At 39.0% G+C, this 17,799-nt stretch overlaps 1 protein-coding gene across 6 annotated transcripts in view; it reads right to left on the bottom strand.

The window, feature by feature from the left end:
• Positions 1-17,799, bottom strand: part of Ptp99A (Protein tyrosine phosphatase 99A) — a 1,182,303-nt gene that overhangs the window by 183,909 nt on the left and 980,595 nt on the right. The gene's annotated exons all lie outside the window — the stretch shown is intronic.

Here is a 17,799-nt window from a genome sequence, read left to right as displayed (position 1 = left end):
TTGTACGCTCCATTTTCTACCAGTAAAAAAAAAAAATCTAATCATTGGAAAAACTGGGGCCTCCCCGATGGCGCAGTGGTAGCGGTGTTGTCTTGTAAACAAGGGGTCCCGGGTTCGATACTAGGTTGAGGCACAAGTGGTTCGGGTCCCACTTTAAACTGTAGGTTCAGTCCCGATTAGCCTTACTGTGCATAAAGTGGACTTATAACAAATCAATGAATCAATCAATCAACAAATCAATCAAATCATTGAAAAAAACTAAAGAGATGGACAAAGAAACAAATGGAAGTTTGTTTAATGTAGCAAGCAGTCTGTAACAGAAATGATACGTTTTGCTTCTCCAAAAGATCTGATGAAACCGAAACAGACTGCTCCTATACAGACGAAGACTAAGTTCAGAGACAAGCAAGAACGGCTTCAATTAACAATTGATAGGAGTTTCCTCCCTACCCTACAACCGCCCCAGGCATCCCGCTCACTGCTGACACCAGCAGCTGCCACACGATTGTTATCAATTGTCATTTTTTGGTTGTTTACAATTAATAGCGAATATGATATATTGTCCTCCAGCGCCCCAACTCGCAAAGCCCCACAACGTCTTCCTTTTCCCAATAAACAAAAGTATTTGTTCTCGTTTCAAAATTTTTCATTCTTGAATTTCAGCAAGTGACTTGCGGTGTGACACAGCTGCTTGCCGGGACGCAGGTAACAAAATTTCAAGATTTTTTCCTCCATTATCAGCTGGACCTCGTATGCTCCCAACCAGCTGGTCCTTACACGATCTCTTCAAGGCCAACAAGTACACACGCTTATTATGGTGTAAGCATAAAAACATGAACGGTTTTCCTGTTCCGCAGGTGCTAAGTCAGAAGTCTTTTTTATTTTTTGGAAGCTGTAGCTTTTTAAAAAGTGTGTAAATATGAGATACCTATTAGCAGCCCGATTTACTAGTTCTGGAGCCATTTGAAATAAGCTCTCTGTTTACGAACAAACATCAGTTTGCTTTCTTTGCTTGTGAGCATATACTTGTTTTCTTGATCATGACTATGGCGTGAAACTCATCGATAACTGATGCCAGAAGATAAAAAATATGTGAGAAAGTGTTCTGAGGTAAAGGCATATTGACTAGGTTCTAGTATTATACTTGGTGAAAAAGTTTCTTAAAACAAATAACGCTCGAATCCAATAAATCTTAGAGCCTGATAAAAAAAGTTGTGTGTATGTGGACGGGGCCTTTGATAAGCAGAATATATGAAAAACGTAGTTATATATTGTTTGTACATACAACGCTTTTTACAATGACCGGAAGTTATTTTATGCTGAGAACGTTACATGAGGGAAAGATCGCATGAACTTTCGCAGGTGCATTTCAAGTAGTATGCTGTTGCCGTTCAAAGAAAAAATGCACAAGATACTGCAAACAATTGGTAACAATGACCCATAGCATAACAAGAAAACGTAAGGAGCTTGACAGAAACTTATATCAGATAAAGCTCAGTTAGAAAACGCTGGATCTTCTCTTCACGCGTGTGTGTGTGTGTCTCTCTCTCTCTCTCTATATATATATCACGTATGAAACCTTCGGTATCCCCAAAACATGTATTTCTCTTATTTGTTTTCACATAGTAACTATATTGGGCCTCCCCGATGGCGCAGTGGTAGCGTCGCCGCCTTGTAATCAAGGGGTCCCTGGTTCGATACTCGGTGGAGGCTCATAGTGGTTCGGATCTCACTTTAAACTGTAGGTCTAGTCCCGATTAGCCTTACTGTGCATAAAGTGGACTTAAAACACCAAATTAACAACAATATAGTAACTATTGATTCGTTGGACAAGAATGAGATGAAAAAAATATAACGATTACAATGAAGATTAATTACCTACATACACCACTTTATCACCGCTATTTTTATGTTAATAATAATTAATTACAATATCTGCCGTAGGGTTAATTATAACAATCAAGATTACAGAATATATGATGAATTACCAAAGAGTAACAGAACATGAGACAAAACAGCGACGTAGCTTTCATTAAGGGACTATGGCCAGAAAACATCATAGTGAACTGAAGGATATGATAGCGATGTGAAATAGTAACAATTTTTAAATTTACTTCACATCACATGGACCGAACTAGCCGAATCAATAGCCTAGGGCGTTGTAGTCGATTTTCGATCTCGGCACAGACGTTTCCTGGTTCGAGTCTCAGCCTGGCAACGGGTGTTCTTTGCGTGTGTCCCTTCATCAATTTTATCTACTCATCCACATCTGAGCGATTAGTCAAAAGTGGCAGAATATCTACGCTAAATAAGAAAATGGAAATTCATAATCCTAATTTAATATGCATGATTTTTTTATATATTTATTACTACGATAATTCAGTGGTTCAAAATAGGATTACATTTTGAGTCGTAAAAGCACAGATGTTGTGGTTTTTCTTTTAAGTACCTAGACCAACATTTTCTAAGAAAGGAAAAGTCCTCGGGTAATAGGGAACCACTGTTCTAGATGAACTGGGAATTTTTTAGGAAAAAACTTTAAATCGGAATTCATAATTAAAATTATCTGACCAAGCAATGAACTTCATATCTTGTTTTGCTTGTCGATGCTTTTTCACAGTTCTAATCTTTGAGTGCTTAGTAATGAAAGGTGGATGGATGGAAGTTAGAATAAGGAAATTAATATTTACCTAAAGGTTCTGCACACTGTACATGTATATTTTCTATAGTAATTGAAGACGTTGCTCTTTTTACGTTTCTTATAGATCAGTATGTTATAAGGACGTCCATAAGGTTAAATGCAAAATGTCATTTACTATTTATATTCATCAAGTTTATTTCCCCGAAAAATAATTTGAACGATTGAAATATCAATATAATTCCGTCGTTTAGATATCATAGTCACTGTAGGAAGTAACACGGAAATTGTAAAAGGCATTTTCATCCTAACGCGTGACCGTACAACAGTCAATTCAGTGGTCTCTTAAAACTTGTTCCTCCAGTAACCGTGAAAAAATATCCAGCGAGATATCCCGAGATTTTCTCAGTTATTTCGTCACATGTATTTGGAGATTAATTCGAGATGTACTTCCTTATTTGAGTCGCGGTGGTCAAGTCAAGTGAGAAGGTTGGTGCTCGTTGGTAGTCTTCCAATTTTTGTAACGCAGAGGAAGCACCAGAGGAAGGACAACAAGACACGGGAACACGACTGGCCTTTCAAACCACCAGCCTTGAACAGCTGCCTTCCAGATATCCTACACCTAGTCCTTTGTTTTCACACACAAGAATACATCTTCCGCAGGAAGCTTAATCTTTTGGTACGTGCAATCAATTGTAACGCATCTTCCGTTCTGAAGGCTAATTCAATTACTTTCAGTAAAAGAAGAGCCAGTGGTCCACCACATGGCCGTAGGCAGGAAACATTTTCGGGGTGGGGTTCATTCATAATTGTTCCCATGGGCGTCGCCAGAAATTTGAATAATAGAAATAATAACAATAAATATACAATAATAATTAAAATGTCATAATAATAAAACTATTTTATCCCATAATAATGCTAATTATTATTATTATTATTATTATTTGAGGGGTTTTACTCAATCCAGCAGATGAGTGAATATCCAGCACAAGGTCTCTCTTTTGTTTTCTTCCTTTAAGTTTCATATAGTGTGTACTGAAATGCACAATTATTATACTTTGTAATTAAATTTTAGATAAATTTTTAAGAAAAAGCTGTAAAAGTTAGATGGAAATTTTAGTCATAAAGTTTTTGTTGTTTGGCCTTAAAACTCAATTTTTGGAATTTTGAAAAGTGTGGAACCAGTTACATTTTTTAAAACTTTGCCTGGTGAATGGATTGTAACCTCAATCGCTAACGTAAAGCGCTACGAAACTGGAGATTCTAGGTTTGAACTCCTATCAAGGAGGATTTTCGACTTTTACGGATAGGGAATTTTGGGACAATCATAAGGGAATTTTCAGTCTATATTCATTGTGACGGTATAGTACCGCAGGAACAACACTGGAAAGAGGACAGCAGAAGTGAAAATGGAGAGGTTGCAGGTGGGCTGCGATTCCGAGAATAAATTTCGTTTCATTCAAGTTTCAGAATTCCAATTGTATGAAAATTCTAGCTCGATCGTTTCAACATTGTCTCCTTGTATTTTTGTGACGCTTCGAAAAAAAAATTGAAAATTAGTTATAGATTTTGGTTTCTGAACTTCCATTAATCCAACATGTCAGAAGTTTCGGGGGGGGGGGGTTGAGCCCTAGAAACCCCCCCCTCTAAATACGGCCATGGTCCACCATATCTTGTGCGAAACTATAGATGTAGAGTTTAGTTCAGAATGAATGTTTGTATGCGCACTTTAATGCACTTTACGGTAAAAAAATAATAAAAAATAGTTTTCAATAATTAAAAATAAACAGAAAACCAGTGGGTAAAGTTGTAAATCGATGGATTATACCATGAATACTAGTAATGTATTCAAGATTAGATTGGAAAACTATAGTAATTTCTGCTGTTACTTAGTGTAAGCAAACCAAATCCATGGTTACTTTTCGCCAGGTTTTGCATTAAATATCACTTTTTGTACTTTTTGGTTAGGTTAATCACGATGATGAAGATGAATTAGGATTGACGAAACAAACCCATGTCCACAGTTACGATTCGATCCCGGAATATTCGACTAAAAATATACTTAGATAATGGGGCAGTTGCTGTTGCTAAATCATACTTTCCAGTTCCAGCAAGGGAATAGCAGTTCATGTTTGGAAATGTATTTATAAATAATAGAAATAATAATTGTAATAATAAACTAACTTCGGAGTAACCAAAAAGCAATATAAAATACTGTAACCATATGACCATGCGAAACTTGGTTCCTTACATTGAAAGAGGAACATAAATTAAGAGTATTTGAAAATAAAATCCTTAGAAAAATATTTGGACCATAAAGGGATGAGGAGACAGGTGTGTGGAGAAGGTTACATAATTTTAGAACTACATAATTTGTATTCATGTCCAGATATTATTAGAATAATTAAATCAAGAATACTTATGTGGGCGGGCCATGTGGCACGAATGGGAGAGGAAAGAAGAGTTTACAGGATTCTTGTTGGGAAGCCTGATGGTAAGAGACCAGTAGGAAGGCCGGCCAAGACGAAGATGGAGAGATAACGTTGAGATGGACCTAAAGGAAATCGGTAGGGATGGAAGAGACTAGATAGATCTTGCTCAGGATAGGAACAGATGGAAGGCCTGTGTTGCTGCAGCCATGAACCTTCGGGTTTCAGAAGGCTAGAGAGTTAGTTAATTATATGAGGAGGCATAAGTAGCAAACAATAACGTATAAGCAAAGAATTCGTTTAACTTCGTAATTAACTGGCTCAAATAAAATACCTTGCATTATTCTACATGCAAGTTGCCGGCCAAGGTTGTTCATAATGGCTGAACGAAATTTTAGTGTTAACCGAGTGCAAGCTGCATGACCTAGCATCGATCTCATGTGACGACGTAATTCCTTGAGTCGGTCAGAGAAGTACAGTATCTCAGCCAGGATGAAAGGCAGATTAGGGCAGCTCGAAGAAGATTGTCTTTCTGCTCTTCATTTCCCGATCTTATTATATCGCCTCTTCACGTCCTCAGCAGTGGCGGAACAACGACCTTTCCTCGTGGGACCCTGATGACTATTTCCTAGCCATCGCTCACTAGGTTCATTGAAGGTTTATTCTTATTTTAAACATCGGAAGGGGGAACGATAAACGCCATTTACCATAATTATTTTAACGGTTAACTGTTGTTGTTCTTGAGTTTGTTTTTAAGTCCACTTTGTGTGCAGAAAGGCTAATCGGGACCCCTTGATTTCAAGGCTACGACCTTACCACTAAGCCATCAGGGAGAGCTTAAATGTTTATTGTTGGTTTAAATGTCTACCGGCTGATCGCTTGACTTTGATGACAAACGGTGATGACAATAGTTATTTACTCTTATGGGGTATTACAAGTGACGACCTCCCCACGTGCTTCTCCACATGGATATCCCAGTGGGGAACAGCACGTACAATACGAACAAACGGCTATTGCTTTCAGCTCTAAATTCCTTTGGATATTGTACTATGGTCAAAGTTGGATATAGATGGATGCAGGGAGCAAAATCATATGTTTGGGAACTATAACTGACATAGTTAGGATGTAGTGGTAACGTCTTCGCCTTGTAATCAAGGGGTCCCGGGCTCGATACCCGGTGGAGGCACAAGTAGTCCGGATCCCACTTTAAACTGTAGGTCCAGTCCCGATTAGCCTTCCTGTGCATGAAGTGGACTTAAAACCAAAACACAACTCAACTCAACGACATAGTTAAGATGAACAATTTTAGATCTGAGTTTCTCAGTCTGTACCACAGGTGTCCCATATTGTCACAATAAATTGTGCGTTTAATTAATAAACAATTAATTCGTGTCAACCTGTCTGAACCAAATTTCCCTGCTGTTTTTCCTCGCCTTAGGATAACAATAGCAAAAATCAACCGCAAAAGTTATTTTTAATGAGAGAATGTGGCGTTTTGGGCAATTTCAGTCGATAAAAGAATGGAAAAGTCTAGGGTAGAGTGCATACCAGAAGTACCAATAAAAGCACTGGATTGTTCCGGGAAATAAAAAGAGCCGGATGTCGTTGAAGAGCTTAGGATATGAATAGAATGAAGTTGTGAAAGATTAAAAATATATGCCAGCTGCCTGTGGGTGGGTGCCAGGACGAATTTTGTTTCCAAGCACGTTTCCTATTGAACTCGACCTCCCCTCAAATTGGTGCCTCCAGGTCCGATCATGTTCCAGAAGAATTGCAAAGAGCAGCTGTTCTAATTTTAAGGACCGTACAGAGCAAGTTAATTTTTCCCTTGCTGCTGTTAAAATGCGAGCGAGACTCACGGTAAGATTTATGACACATAACCTTATAAGGTTTCAGGATGTAGAATGAAACATTCACCATTGTCGGACTCGTAAGGCAAGGCTTAAAAATACGAAACGTTCGAAAAGTCAATTTAGTTCTTGCACATTGGTGAAGTCATTCAGTTATAGAAACAAATACCGAATAAGGGTATGAAAATTATATTGCCAACATCCGTTTTGTTGTAATTCGATCCACGATTTTTTTTAAAAAACGAACTTTATGTGAACGTTGTTTTGTGAGCGTTCGTATTAGTTCATTGGGCGTGACCCGTCTTTGATTGCATCATTGGATGACATTCGTCACGTGTTTGATTAAGGGGTATGGGACTCACCCCAATTGTCACCAATGGGTACACGTGGGATCACCTAGAGGAGAAGGTAATTTGAACACACCATCTCCAACAGGGCAGAGATTCGGAATGTGCGGATTTCTACCTCCACATCACCTATGTACCTTGCATAATGACAAAGTACAATCTACAGGAAGTACTTTTTATGCTCTTACTCATTAGCTACAACAACGGTAAACAAAAGAGGCATGAAAATGAAACGAATGGTCTATGGTCTTCATGATTTATTGATTTTATTTATTGATTTGCTTTATTTTACTTCGCTTTTTGTAACACTTTTGGTTAATTTGCGAAGATGGGGATGAGTGATGATATGATGAAACTGATGAATGGACACTCACAAACATCCATGCCCAGGCCGGGATTCGAGCCCGGGACCCCTGGCGTCGTAGCGCGATGTGTTAACCTCTCCGCCACGGAGGCCGGCGGTGGCCTTCATGAAAGGTAGCATCTTGATCTTGCACGAACATACTAGGAAAATTCCTAAGGAAAGCGGTTAAATATGAAGGATGCCACATACAAACACCCTAAGCAACCCTGCAGTATTTTCTATCCAGTTGACTATGTTAGATTTAGCTTAGATGGGCTAATCGGAACTAGACTTACAGTTTAAAGTGACATTGAATTTGTGTCTCTACTGGGAATCGAACCAGAGACCCAATGATTACAAATGGGCAACTCTTGCAACTAACCTATCGGAGCGCTCAAAGAATAAATGGGATAAGTTCCTTACTCTTGATGATCATAGTTGTCACGAAGGCACAGCAAATGTTCTGCAGTAAGGTATCACTGCTGGTGTTATCAACACCACGCTCTGGCCGCCTGTACTCACTCTGTTAATTCCAAGGTGCTAATTTACTGAAAGGCACGATGGGTCGAGGCTAGGAAGGACACAGCACATTCGGACTATCGAACCCAAACCGCCCAAGCTGGAGTGAGACGTCTCACCGTCTGACAACTGCAGCTGTTGGAGCTATTTTTTTAAAAAAACAACCCAACGGCAAAATTCTCCCAGCTCATTGCACGAACTGAAGATTGTTCACTAAATTTGTGTTTTTGGGGGGAGAAAATCATTCACTTAAGACACAAATTAACGAAAGGAAAAAAAGAAGAAGAAAAAATAAATTACGCCGCTAATTTTAAGTAACAAGTTCATTCACACAATCATTAACCCTCCTACGCGCCCAGTGGCTCTGTTACGTGACAAACAATGCGTGGGATTATTTCTGGGACTTTTAAATATGAATTCTGATAATTAAAGAGCCCATCCTGTGCATGCCACCATGTCGCAATTTACATTTCATTGCCGCTTTTCGTGAGATGTGCGGGGAATCTGCCCTTGAACCTCAACGGTAACCTGCCAGCTTGTAACACAACTCTCCCGAAAGCCTCTTTCTTGCTGGCAGCTTCGCGTGCTGCTAGCATATTTGTAACATGAGTGTTGACATTTTTTCCAGAAAACGTTTTCACTGGCGTGGAACCCCAAATGAATTCTGTGCACGAGATTCCTAAGGGAGTACCCAGTGGGTGGTTTGCCAAACATTCGAAAAGTTTATTCTTCAAGGCCTGATGATAATGATGCAGCAATGTCCAGAAGTCTGCCGTATTGGAGCGGTGTGCGGAATTTGAAACACGAAATATCTCTCTTTCTCCTCTAAGGTAGAAATTTTAATGAGATACTAATCGAACAAGTGAGTTCAATCCCTCAAGATGGCAGTGACGTTAGCAATCGAAAGATCCGAAACTATTTCAAAATTCACCTGGTCGATTTCTCGAGAAAATCTCTTCATCAATCACCTCCAGGAAATCTGCATGAAGTATTTTACAGAGCCCTATGTATGTTTCTATCCATTATACCGCTACAGTATATTTGTTCTCATAATTCCAGGAAACAATAGATAAACGCTCGATGCCTTAAGGAATATTGCGCTGAATATGAAACACAATTAACTACATTATGGGTCCTCAAAACATTTAATCGAAAATCGCGGGGAATTTATGATAATTCACTGTATTTCTTTAAACATTTCGACACATTAAAGTGAGTGTCGGCTCAAAAGATAATTTTTATACTTCTCTGACTGTGTGTGACAATGATTCTCTATTAGCTTGAAATGTAAATTGGACCTTATCCAATATTTAGTGCTTCAATCAATCCAAAAGAGTCAACCATGTAGTATATATACACACCAGGCTATAAATTAAACACGATCCATATTTAGATATAATGCATGTTTTGATGGAAAATATGGCTTTGAATACACACATACACACTAGGAACACAGCCAGTTTCACCCAATGTTCCTTCTACATGGTAATTTTCTCCTAAAGAATAAACTGAAACAGACAAAGATATCCTGAAACCAGGCAATATGCATAAGAGTTTGCTATTCAGACCTTAAATACAGAAGGTGTAACAGAGATTAGCATTACAACACAATAGCCACATTACTTCTCGCATGACAAGCACCTACAAGAAGGTATCTAATGGTAAGTGTGTGTCGTTGCAGGAGACTTCTTATCAAGACATGGCTTGGGAAGCCAGCACCTTTCCGGATGTCGTTACAGCGCACTTCCTTCGCTAAGTAAACTTTAACGTGAGAAAATTCAAGCTCCATGCTCTTTATGGGGCGATTGACTCTACCACCATACAAAGGAAACCCTCTACATAAGGGATTACATCAGGTGGATCTCTAAACAATTACAAGGGAATCGAAAGGAGGTCATATATAGCAGTGGTAATGATTGCTTATTGATTTGGTTTGTTTTTACTTCGCTTTTCTGCCACTTTTGGCTAATCGCGAGGATGAGTGATGATTTGATGAAATTGATGAAGGGACACTCGCAAAGAGCACCCATGACCAGGCCGGGATTCGAACCCGGGACCTCTGGCGTCATAGCGCACTGTGCCAATGTTGGGGAAGATGAAACTCGTTACGTTTTATGCATAAACTGCAAACAGGCTGCTTTATTCACTGATGGCATAAAGATTGTTTAAGCCCACTTTATGTTTATATAGGCTAATCGGGACTGGACCTACAGTTTAAACTTGGATCCGAACCAATTTACAATGTACGCCCACCGGGGATCGAACCCGGCATCGGTATGCGCAGTCCTAAATATTTGGTGGTGCCATTTCATTTATGTATACAAAAAAAATACCAAATTTGAAATGTGCATTTATTTCTCAGTTCTATGGGATAATTTAAAATATTTGCTCTTTGGATTGAATTGAATACATGTACGTACAGAATATATAAATTAATAGAATAAATGGACACTGTGAAGTAATAAAAAAATATATACAGAGGATGAAATTCAAGCCGCCAAAGACCCAATGTAAATATCAGTATCAGCTTTCAAGTTATTAACGAATAAAGTTAGGGTTGTGGAATTTTTGAAACACTGTATTATTATTATGCAGAGAGAGAGAATCGATACAATAGCTTCCTGTTTATAACAGAACAATCTGCGGAAATAAAGGTATAAGAAAATTGAAATAAATCCAAAATTTCCTTCTATCGGAAACATGGACGAACTCAAAAATGACCTGTTCATTACTCGACAAAAGTAACCGAGTTGCAGTTAAAGTTACTAATTTAAAGCAGTAACGCTCCTCGACTGGTCAAAGCATATGCCAGCTTTTGTGATTTAGAGACTTATAATTGAGCGCTGCGAAACGAGGGAGACCTGGGTTCGAATCTATGTTAACATTCTACGATTTATCTGGTAACCCACGCGACACGTACAGCACAACCCTTTACATAAACAGGAAAAGTAGCAGAATTCACTTAGGAATTTGTACGATCACGTGTCAATAATTCACCAAGTAATGAAGTCCAAAACTGGCTAATGACAACGTTTAATTAATGCTATGCATAAAATATAATCAATCATGTGAAAAACATAATCAATCTCTATTTCTACACGGCTTGCCACTGAATATGGAGGCCATTAATCATGCCGCTCCAAAAGTTTATGACTCTAGATAGCATCTACTTAATCAGAACATCTTATTATGATATCTTTCTTCATGTAATCTACTGGAAGATGATGATTGATTGAGCGGGATTCGAACCCGGGACCCTTCGAATACCAGGATTTTTTCAGCGTCTTTTGTAAGAAAATATATAATTACCTTTATTAACGAGACAATACAGAATGTAGCTAAAAATAATGAAACACGCGAATCTTGTAATTAATGCAATTTCAATTGGCTTTTTTAAATATATTGACATGGCATGCCAAACATCACTTTAGAGAATTTCCAAGTGCACATTTCTGGCAGAGAAAGATGAAATTATTTTTCTCCGAGGTGTCGTCAGCCTATATAGTCATAGGAACAGTCTAGGCAATTTACGATTACATCTATCTTCCATGAGGTTCGATTCATCTTCACTCTTGTCTTTCATTCAAGAATTTGATTGATTATTTTGATTCACAATAGGATATATTTTTTTTCTGGATTTTCCCCTCAACGTTCGTCTCGTGTATCCTTTTGAGCTTGTCATCTTTGTGGTGAAAATCCTGCGGCGTCCGTTTCAAACGATGGCGTCGCGATTCATATTGAGACTTCATGTGTTACAGGTTCTACATTAAATTAACCCCTTCATTTTTAAACACAGCGACACACTCTACGCATTAATACAGTCGCGAACATTTCTGGGTTGTTACAACCGTTAACTGTAAAGTCGGGTATCGAACTCAGGCTCCATTGATTACAAGGCGACGACGTTATCATACTCCCGCCATTGCGGAGCCCTAGTTATCTTATGTAATAAACTATTTATAACTCCATCGATTGTGTACCAAAATTACCTTACATTCTTGCACGGTAAAAAAGTAGAATTGCTGGGCCAATATTTTTGAGGTGGTTAAACCGTTTGCAGGAACGCCCAATGAAACTGGGACTCGAGCTCGTTCATACGAAAACCATAGGACCACATGCCTATGTATTTTCATGTAAATTGAACAAGTCCTCCTTTGACGCACGAAAAAAGAAGCATGTTATGGTTCAGGACGCAAGTCATTTACATATTGCGGACTAGGAGACGCGTTTGATCTGGCTGGATGGATGTCAAAGACCTTTGAACATGCGGCGTGTTGTTTGCACTTGGAAAACAACGATAACCGATTTAGATACGAATGACATAGCGTCGGATAAAAAGATCCCGATCACTTCCTACTTTCGAGGAGAGAGATTTCCGCTCTACAAACTGTCCTGGAGGGTGTCCCCCGCAAATAGCTGAGCGCGAGCTTTTGACAATGGGACAAAGCGGGTGAGCAACTGGAACAAGAAGCACGTAACGAATTACTTCAACAGTTCACAGGCACGTTTGCATTCCAGACTCGACTGCCACCTGAGTTTGAAAGTGCTACCGTATAGCCAGAGGTGCTAGGTGAACTTCCCAGCTAACTGGCAAGTTTGAAGTTCACTTTTAGTTTTTCCTGCACGAAGAATTTGGATCTGTAATAAATACATTTGTTGTAACTGAGATCAACATAAATTGATATACTCGAGTTTCAGTGATCTAATGGATTCTAACAAAGACTGTTATGGATTTTTTCTTCTGAAATACATTATTGGTATCTACTCAAACTGGTGATACATTTTCTTTGCGATATTTCCCAAGTGATACACGATTTGCACCACTATGCAATAAACAGCAAATAAAATATAATAATAGGGTACTACTATGCTGGAAAGAGGCCCAGACAGACCAATCGGATTGCAATACGTGAAAGTTTTTATTTGTCAAAGTTTGTTGTAAGTCCCTTTTTTAAGCTCAGATAGGCTAATCGGGACCGGGCCTACGGTTTAAAGTGGGATCCAAACCACTGTTCAATACACCTCCGCCGGGAATCGAACCTTGCAAACATTTAGGCCCATACCTGACCACTAGATCAATAATTTTTCCGACGTTCGGATCAGCGTCTCAATGAAACAGAAGAGGCAGGAAATACACGCCAATACAATATTTAAACGATATAACACATTAGAAACAAAATACACGTCCATTTGATCTCCATTTTATCTTCTTCTGCCGAATATCCCCGAATGGATGATGATCTGAAACACTGATTAAAACATACCTGAAATATGCAGTCGTTCCTTATACTAACGATTCATACAGATCGACAATTCAAAACAGCTAATGCACAGTTTCAAACTGTTCGAGACATCTAGGTATAGTTGCAAAGGGTGCTCCCACATTTAACCTTGGCCCCTCGAGGCCTCATGATCTTGAGAATATCTCACCGTTACTTATGACACCGATATTCAGAATATGTGCAACATTGAGTAGTTGAGTAAATCCAGATACACCCGGTTACTTCCCTGAAGATTTGAAGGCCGAACTTCTTGACAGCTTCGATCCACGATTTGCAATCGCAACTGACATGTGCAGTTGTATATAAATACTCTTTCTAGCCTTGTGTGATCAACGCATAATAACATAAGCAGGATCGGACCAAGAGTGCTAAGAGGGTTATGGAATTCCACTGCTTGGCTAGTATGGTATTGCAAGCTGTACTGGCGGTTTTAATATTAATCATTAACTTCGGTACTAGCAATCCCCTTGGAAGATAATGAAGTAGTAACATTAGCCTTTCCTACTGAATAAATTGGTGCAGGCCGATTGGAGAATTCTTTACCTCAGAACTTGTGAATTCGTGGAGAAGTTGGTCATTTGCAACAGTTGAATTTAAACTATTTATTATTATTATTACCAAATTGATCACACATTGTATTCCTCTCATGTCTTTAAGAATTCAATTACTGTAGTATAAAAACACAAACTTATTGGCTTTGTGAATTTTATAACAAATAATTTTTAACCATCTTGTGCTGTTTTAAGCTAATGAAGGAAAAATGCAAGCGTCATATTTATAGATCTTAATTTCATTGCCCATCAAGAGCGGATTAATTGAGGAAGAGGGCTTCTAAAATTTACATGTGTTAGAGACTATAGGTGTGACAAGGGTGTATAGTGTGTGCATCTTTTCGGCGCCCTAACGGAGGCAGAGTGCCGTGGTCAGAGGGATCGATGTCTACAAAAGGGTTGTATTTCCAGAGTTTATAGCTCTGATCTACTGAACTATATTGCAGTATTTTCCAGCTATTTAAATGTCTTTCTCTGTCGTACAAATTTATGTAATGTCTTCGAATCACTTTCAGTGTTTACGTTAACAGTAAAAGTGGTCACTTGATATACTTGGTTGGTTGATGTAGTGTTTTAAGTCCACGTTATGCACAGTGAGGCTAATCGGGACTGGACCTACAGTTTAAAGTGGAATCCGAACCACTATGTGCCTCCACCGGGTTTCAAACCCGGAACCCCTTGATTACAAGGCGACGACGCTACAACTGCGCCTTCGGGGAGGCCCTATATATACTTGGTGTAGCAAGCAAACGTTTCTCCTTAGGAATATAATAATAATAATAAAATTGGCAAAAAATATTATTAGTTTAAAAAAATAACTGTTATTTGATTATTATTATTTCTCTTATCACCGACCTGGTTCTCCCCAACAAAAAATTCTGGCAACGTCCATGATCTTAATGAAATTATTTTCAAATTAACTGGAATGTCCAAATCTTCTCCACATGAGAAGTGCGTCATCTCGACCATTGGACTGTGAAGGAGAGGAAGAAGTTTACAAAGAAAGGAAACTGGTATGACGTCACCACCGAGCCTCTTTCTTCCCCCATTCTCTTTCTCAAAATCCATTATGAGCTATCACGCGTTGATTGGCTAAGAAAAAGTGTCCTTAGAAGGGGTGGGGAGGAGGTTATCCCCCTCTTTAGAGGCGATCTTCGTGTCTTGGTGAATAGATTTGCCAGTTTTATGTTCTTTAGCGAATTGTTTCCTGCCAATAAGAATCCTAGTTTTTAGAGGATTACAGGGATGAATATTCTCCACTGGTTGTTTCTGCGATGATTTTACACATTAACGCAGATATCGCTAATGATGTTTCAGGTGTTGAATTTTGAATCGCGAAACGTTTTATACCAGACAAGAATGCTGCGATTCTTTGGGAGGCCAGTACTGGCAATACCAAATATCGAAAACAGATATTTTCGGTATCCCCGGTATTTGTGGTATCTACGGTAGCCCCGGTATATCGATATTTTTCGGTATGTGACAATGCTGAAACCCGGTATTTAAAAACGCAATCAGGCAACACGCTTCTCGATATAGATCTATGAAAATAAAACAAGTTCGGATTGCTCGAATATCATAATGGTTATAATAATATATATTTGTAAATGTTGGTCTCGTGCCATGATTGAGTTAGACTGTCTCGTTCTTCTTTCGGCCTAGATTTTCCTGCTTGTCGCCTCATTTCGATGCCACGAACCTTCGAGAGCATGATTTTTTCTTGATTATATGCCTGATTCTAGCCTGTGGACTAGATGATTAAGATCATAATCAAAATATGGGTTTAATCTCGTTTACTTTCTGTGTAAAATGCCTGTTGGATACAAAGCTGCAAGTGGAAACGTCAAAGTATAAGTCCACTTTATGCGAAGGCAGGCTAATCGGGACTGGGTCTACAAATTAAATTAGGATCTGGACAACTATGTGGCTCCACCGTGAATCGAGCCCGTGGCCCTTTGATTATAAGGCGACAGTGCTGCCAGCAACAGCCATCGGAGACCAGAGGCTGAGTGGCGTGCTTAGAAATTTCGGTCTAGGGATTTTCTTAAATAGCTAGTCACCCTCACAGTTTGCCTTTGCATGCCATTGGAAACTGCTTGTGTGAACTTGAACGAGACCAATAAGTGCAATTACCAGTGGTGTATTTGAGCGAGTTATCGGATTTGGGTCCCCGTCGGCATTGTCCTCGAACATAAAAGTATGCATGGGCGTAACTTGGAGCCTAACTTTGGGGAAGGAGGAGGCAGAATTGAACTTCGGGCTTAACTTTGGGGGGAGTTCAGAATCGAACCTGACACCAAACTTTGGCGAAAGGGGCAGAATCTAAAAGTTTCGATCAAATAAAAATAGCATCCACGATTATTTTGATAAATAACCGTTAGACATGAGAAATCATAAAAAGTACTCTGATTTCTTTGATGCTCAGGTGGCAAAAATAAGTAAAACTCATTTTTTTGGGGAGGCAAGTGCCCCTCTCCCCTGCCCCTGCCAAGTTACGCCTATGTTTGTATGTGCTAATTGAATGACGAAAAATAAATATTTTGTAAAACAACGTCAGTATGACTGTATTAAGATTCAATTGCAATTCAGTCTTAGGTATTTGGTAGACTGGAGCAGATAGAAACTTGATCTAAAAAGGAACTTCAGAGTACGTACACCCCTGATACTCTGTGCCCTTGATGTGATTTTGATGTAATAGAAATTAGTGGTGCATGTCGGTGCAAAAATGTTAACGTGTTGCTACACACACACACATAAGAAAAGACGTCAAATTGTTGGAGAGAAATCTTCGGAATAACACAACACGACGCGATGAGAAGTTTGATGCCAGTGTTTCGGAAGCAGTCTTGTCTGAAACTCGTCTGCTCCGAGCATCGTCGAAGTGGTTCAAACAGGCACGGGAGAAAGTGTTCCTAGCAGACGATCTACGTTTTCGAAACGCTTGCTGCACCGCATCGCGGTTTCTGAAGAGTTTCCTTTCTAAACAATCAAGCCAAGAAAATCGCATTTAAAATGAAGAAAGGAATAAGACACCTCAGGGTGGCCTTCTGTGCTTCGTGAAGCATGTAACGACGTTCGTTTGCAATCAGCGTGAACAGTAAACACAGGCGGCTTGGGTGGTGTTTATTTACGGACGGAAGGCGTGGCACTTTTCTATGTGCTATCAGGTTTTTAAAAAAGTTTATTATATTTGCAACTCCGCAATGTGCACGCTAAACGCAACGACGAGGAACATTATAATGAAATGATTCTAAACGTAATCTCATTTTACGAACATGAAATCTTTGCATCTATAGTCCTTTATAATTCTTTTTATGTATCTGACGTTCTCTGTTTAGGAGACTTGGGCCTGGTTCAGTGGTTTCTTGCACGAAATTATACACCACATAAAAAAAAACAACAACCCTGAAACAAGAAAATTACGAAATCTTCCGAACACGTTGCACAAAATCATAAAAATTCCAGTTTCAAGGAAAGTTGTCGCAAACAAAAGCGTATCCAGAAAGAAAATTTGGAGGTTGTCCAATAGTTCTATAGGGACGTTTTTTCATTTCTTCCATTATTCTTAAAAATATTATGTATTGTGTGTACAAACTAAGTTCCACAACAACTCGTGCACTGTTGTGCAGAACATTCAAGTACCCATAATATAGTACTTTGCAAAATTAAGAATAATAATAATAATTGGGAGGGGCAGGATCATCTGTGCCCTTCCTCTGGATACGCCCATGGTCGCAATTGATTTTACGGTTGTGTGTTACAAACTATGTATTTTTCGTATGTAATGTCAATTCAGTCAAACATGACTGATAAAGATTAATCGTAGAAGTGTCAGAATTT

Source organism: Lepisma saccharinum, chromosome 2 (assembly GCF_977018435.1).
Source record: "Lepisma saccharinum chromosome 2, izLepSacc3.1, whole genome shotgun sequence".
Lineage (NCBI taxonomy): Eukaryota > Metazoa > Arthropoda > Insecta > Zygentoma > Lepismatidae > Lepisma > Lepisma saccharinum.
This window is presented reverse-complemented; position numbering and strand designations above follow the sequence as displayed.